The sequence below is a fragment of the Quercus lobata genome, chromosome 10 (genome assembly GCF_001633185.2).
Source record: "Quercus lobata isolate SW786 chromosome 10, ValleyOak3.0 Primary Assembly, whole genome shotgun sequence".
Taxonomy (NCBI): Eukaryota; Viridiplantae; Streptophyta; class Magnoliopsida; order Fagales; family Fagaceae; genus Quercus; species Quercus lobata.
Genome location: NC_044913.1, coordinates 29,394,155 through 29,400,529, shown reverse-complemented (window position 1 = coordinate 29,400,529; position 6,375 = coordinate 29,394,155).

Below are 6,375 nucleotides of genomic sequence, written 5' to 3'. Positions count from 1 at the left end.
TTTTTTTTTTTTTTTTTTTTTTTTTTTAAAATAAGAAGAGTTATAAGCCCTAAAAAATAATAAAAGTGATAAATATTCAAAAGATTACTTTAAAACTCAAGTTTCAATAATATGGACATTATACTTATATTTGGAAAAAAAAAATGCTACAATTCTAAGTTAATATAATAATTAAACTTAACGTAACATACGCATTAACATAGTACAATTTTTATTTATAGGATAATATTTTAACATTAATTAAAATTAGTGGATGTTGAAGTGCATGTTGCGTGAGTTCATTAATTATATGAAAAATATCTGTAAAATGTATGAAAATGCTTGTTTAAATTTATCTATTTAACAAATAAGATATAAGCTTCCCAAATTTAGGCTAAATTATTAAATTGTATTTGTTTGTTTAGACCCCAGTGTACTTAGATTGTTCAACCCAATTAATAAACCAAGTTTTTACTTAGGTTTATTATGCAGAATTAGGTTAAACACAAATAATCATATCGTTAAGTGTGGAAAAGTCAATAAGACAAGCAATATAATGACTCAAGCAAACCAATGAAACCATCCAGTTTCAAGGTAAAAAACTTGGGGATGATTTACCTAAACAATCCTCAAGACACAAATTCACTATTTAGAATGGAAGTTTTACAATAGACTTTTCCCTAAATCTAATGTTACTTCTCGTAGTACTTACTCACGTGACCACACCCAGCTCTGAATCCATGGATTCTTCTATCTGAATTTGTTGTGCACAAACATCCCTGTTTGTGATTCTGAGAGCTCCACTTAAAGATTTAGATCATCAACACAAACTCTCCAGTTTGTTACTCCAAGACAACCATTGAATGTTTAAATCTTTAACACCTTTGATGACTAATGATGGCAGCAACTTCTACAACACCGAATCTTGAATTTCTTAAAAAAATATTGTTGGTAGAAGATTTTAGAGAGTTTTGAGTATAGAAACTCTAGATCTACAATAGAAGGCACAAGAAGCACTCTTCTCTCTCTTTAAAAAACCACCTTAAAACGTGCCTTAGGGTTTTCTTTAAATACTAGGAGAATTAGATTTGAAACCCTAATCACTTAATGGGCTGATGGGCTTTAATTAAACTCTACAAAAATGCATCTCGATCGGTCAAACCACAGTCTCAATCAATTGAACATGGCATGTTTCAAATTTCTTGAACCTGCAACTTCTTTGTTCTTGTATTCTGACTTGCAGCACCTTGAGCATTGTCTAATCATACTTATAGACTTTGGAATCTATATCTAGACAAGTTTGTGTTCACAATTTGCGAATCATTCTAAACTTTTAGAATCTAACAAATTAGTCACACTTAAACATGATAACGTCGTGCTTATGGAACATACTTATACTTATAAGACCACAAACCTTGTAACTCAATGGTATTGTTTGGTTCTTTACTTACGAACTCAGCTTGAATCACCAAGAAACTTAAGAATTCAACTCAGCAACTTACTGTAACTATCTCAAAAAAGACAAAACAATCAACTTGAATCCCCTACCCCTCCCCAAATTGTTGAAAAGGCTTGTGAGTATGAAGCTCTAACTAATTGTTGATTTGTAAACACCACCCCCCCCCCCCCCAATGGGGCTTTTTAGAAAACTTCAATAGCTATTTGCCGTTGCCAATAAGGCTTTTGTGATGAACTTTTATGCTTTAGCAATAAAATATGGGCTTTGCAAAAAAAAAAAAAAAACCCACCTTGTTCCTTTTAGCAAAAAAAGTTAAAAACTAGCTGAATAGTACAATGAAACTCATGAATAGTATCAAAAAGAAGTTATAAACTCAAATAAACTGAAACTTGCATCAAATCTCAAACGGGCTCTAAGACAATAATTTGCTAAAACTAATTAATAAACTCCACATGCTACAAACTTTACTCGATAAATTGTGCACGCTCATCCATTAGTCCCCAGACCCAGTAACTCAAGAAAATCTAGCAAAAGTTGTCATTTTAAATTTTTATGCCAAATGCTATAAAATAAAAATGTTAATCTTTTACCAAGTCTAATTTACTCGTTATAAAAAAGAAAAATAAAAAAGAAAAAAAAAAGAAAAAGAAAAAAAGTCTAATTTACATGACTAGCTATATTGCCCACTTTCTCTACTATTTTGCCACCATAATCCCTGACTAATCCAACGTAACCATCTAAGAAGCAAGCAAAATTAAAATTCAGATTGTCATATCACATTAGTATTATCTTGGTGTGAAAACTGATTTACTTAAGAATCCTATATATAGTGAAAGTTCACTTGGTGTGTAACAAACAATATATGTGCAGAATGATATATATAAGCTATACTCAAATAAACAAACTACTCAAAGCCATAATTTAATCACAACACAGCAGTAATTAAATGCAAAGAGTAAGGGATAGAGGGAAGCAAACGCAAGATAACACCGACACGTGTTATTGAAGAGAAAACCAAAGAACTCGGCGAAAAACCTCTTTGCCGCCCTCCAAGCAGTAAAATGATCCACTAAAAAATCAATTGGGACACATGAATAGCAAAAGACCCTTCAAGCCTAATCTACTTGATGCACCTAAGCCCTCCAAGCTTCTTGCTCTAACAAGGTTAAGCCTAACATTGTCTTCTCTAGTTTACCGGATCCCGCAATAAGCTCCATATTGTATCCGTCATCCTTGGCATCTTCCAATGCTTCCCAAAGCTCCAAAAACACTCTCAACACTCTAAATGGGTGTGGGTTGTGTTTGGGTACAAAACTCCTCTCAATAGGTATAACAATGGGAGATGGAAGGAGAAGAGACTACAAAGATTTCTCTTTAAAAATGAGTAGCTCTCTCTCTAATAAGGTGGGTGTGTTGTAGAAACCTCTCTTAGGGTTTTTCTCTTAATAGGCTCTTCACCATTTCTGTGGGTAATGAGGGTATTTATAGTATAAGTGATGGGCAAATAGGTCACACTCAAAAATCATCTAACCAATGAAATTCACGGGTCACCTGAGTCGCAAAAACAACTAGCACAACTTGCACATGACTCTTCAACTTCCACAGCTGGCACTTGACTCTTCAGCTTCTAGCATGTGCTCCTCATGTGACTTTTAACTGTCTTGATCAAATCTCCACCGCTTAATACTAAACTCAATAAAAATAAATCCCACAAAAATACAAGAAAATAAATTAATGAAATTACAACATCTTTTTGTCATGGAATAAGCCAATACAAATGTTATGAGAAAAATCATAACTTAACATATAGTAAATAAAGAAAATATTTATATAATATAATTTAAATTAAATAATAGATCGAACTTTTAGCTAGCTCAATATACTTCTACTATGTCACATGATGAAAGGAGAATAAACAGAAAATAAAAAAATAAAAAAAGTTACAACATATTTGACACCATTTTAGTATTTTATAAGATATGCACATTGACTTTATGTAATGTTAGGACATATGTGATTCGTGTTAGGAACATATATCAACATTTTATGTAATTGGTTAATCCTTTGACAAAACGCACTCAAGTGAAGAAGTGTTGTTCATTAAATCTTGACAGCTAGTATCTATCGAGGTTTAAGAGAGCTGTTTCAGCCCAAGGCTCAATAGTTGCTCAACAGATAGTGTATCTGTCGAGATTTATGAAGTTTAAATTTTCAGAGCTGATTTTCATCAAATCCGTAAATGTATGTTTGGGCTTTTTTTTTTCCTCACAACCCTAAACATATAAAAGGATTGTTTTAAGGGTCGTAAAAAGTTATGCACAATTGCATAAGAGCATAATTCCACAAGTGTGAAGAAAAGTGTAACCGGAAACCTAGTTTGCCCTAATTCTTCTTTCTCTTGAAGAAGTTGCTGTGTTTGTACACCGTAGGGTTTTATGACCAAGCAACTTCATGATCTTCATCGTGTGATAAACTGAAGAACTTTATAGCCAACATTCTTCTCAAGTTGGTGATCAAGTCGTGTACTAAGATTCGCACAATTGGTTAGTTACATACTTCGAGCTGTGCATTGAAAATGAGAGATTGTCACTATAGAACAAGTCTAATTGGGTATTGGGGTAAGGGTTCAACTGTAGGTTAGTATAAGGTATTAGGATTTCTTTACTTGTAACCGCTTGTTTTGATAATAGTAGATTCTCGGGAGTGGTGACCTTAAAATCACTCGGTGTGGTTTTTGCCATGTAGGTTTTCCCCATTCGTAAACAAATTACCGTGTCAATTTAATTTCTCCTGCATACATAGTTTAATTGGTGATTTGTTTGTGCTACCACACATATTGTATGTTAATCTGATTAATTAATCAACTTGGCTAATTAATTGGTTTATTCATCACAAGGGGTCAATACATTCTTGGCCTATTAAGTGGTATTAGAGCAGACACACTTTGATTAGGTTTAATCTTTGCTATGTGATCCATTAACCCTTGTTTGTCATGGATAGAGGACAATCTCTTATTATACCTCATTTATTTGATAGCATTAACTATTCATACTGGAAAGTACGCATGAGAGTTTTCTTGCAGTCTTTAGATGAAAAAGTGTGGCAAGCTGTGGAAATAGGCTGGACCGCGCCTACGGAATCGTCAACTGACTGGGATGATGCTAAGATCAAGGCAGCAAACTTCAACAACAGGGCATTGAATGCTTTATTCAGTTCAGTCACAAATGAGGAATTCAAGAAAATATCTTCTACTGAAACTGCTAAAGAAGTATGGACTATTCTTCAGACAACCTATGAAGATATCAAGGCCATCAAGGATTCAAAGTTTCAGAGGCTCACTACAAGCTTTGAAGAGATAAAGATGGAGGAGGATGAGTCGTTCGATGAGTTCAATGCCAAGCTTAAAGACATAGTAAACTCAGCCTTTAATTTTGGGGAAACCATTCATGAACCTAAGATTGTGAGAAAGGTACTCAGATCTCTATCCGAGAGATTCCATGCCAAGATCACTGCCATTAAAGAATCAAAGGACATTGACAAAATTCTTTTGACTAAGCTGGTTGGAAATCTACAGACTTATGAGTTGGGTTTGACAAGGATAAGGAAATCAAGCAAAAGCAAGAGCATGGCTTTGAAAGCCAAGAGCAATGACATTGATGGGTCTTGAGACGATGAAGATTCTAAGATGAAATCCTATATCACGAGGCAATTCAAGAAGTTTATGAAGAATGCCAACGTGAAAGGATTTGACAAGGACCGAAAGCAATCCAATTCTTCGCAATTCAAAAGTCAAGACAAAGGGAAGAAGGATGCTAGGGATGGTGGTTAGTACACTGTACCCTCAGAACCAAAGTGCTTTAGGTGTCAAGGTTTCGGTCATATGAAACAAGAATGCCCTACATATCTCAAGACCATCGGGAAGAGCAAGGCACTTCCTGCTACGTTGAGTGACATTGAGCTTGAGGATGACTTCGATAATGAGGATGATGGAATCTTAAATGCCTTCACTATCACTGTAAATCCTGCTGAAGGGATTGTTGAAGATGTGAATGAAGAAGAGGAATTGTTGAAGTCTAAGTTTGTAAAGATGGATGAGCTAGATGACATCCACACAGCCTATGCAAAGTTAAACAAGGTCTCAAAAAAGCAAGAAAGTTGTATAGGTTGGCCACCAAGAAGCTCAGTGATGTGGATCTTGAGCGAGAAGAAATCTCTACAAAGTTTAATGAAACCAATCAGACTATTGGAGCACTGAGATTTAAGAATAATTTCTTGACTGAGAAGACCAAGAAACTTGAGACAGAACTGTTCCAAGTCAAAACTTAGCTGGAAAGGACTTCAAGCACTAAGCTCGATAAGATGCTCAGTTTTTAGAAATCTGCTTCTGATTAAACTGGTTTAGGGTATGATTTCTCCTCTCCTAGTATTACTTCTACTAGTACTACTGTTTTTGTTCCTTCTACTAATAATGTTGAAACTAATAACAATAATGATAAGAATAAATTAGCTAGTGAGAACGTAGACAAGGGTAAATCTATCTTAGAAGCACCCCCTAAACTTGATAAGAAAGAGATTAAGAACCCTAGGGCTAAGAAGGGAAACTCTTAAAAGCCTAAGTAGAAGGAAAAAAAAAAAAAGGTAGCATTTCTGTAATCATTGTGGCACAGCTGGACATACTAGACCTAATTGCTACAAGTAGTTAGCCACTTAAAAGAGCAACAGCATGATCGCGTCAGGAGACCAGAGTCAATTTCCATCCTCTTTTGCTCCTCTAGGAGATCTTCTCAAAACCCTCATGTTTCTTTCAAACTTGAATGGTTTTAACTCTTCCCACTTACCGCTGGATCAAGGGTTTGCTGAACGGAAAAGTTCTTCCAAGGTGTGGAAGGAAAATGGCTCTAAGTGATTCTGTCACTTATTCTCTTTCCCCTTCGTGT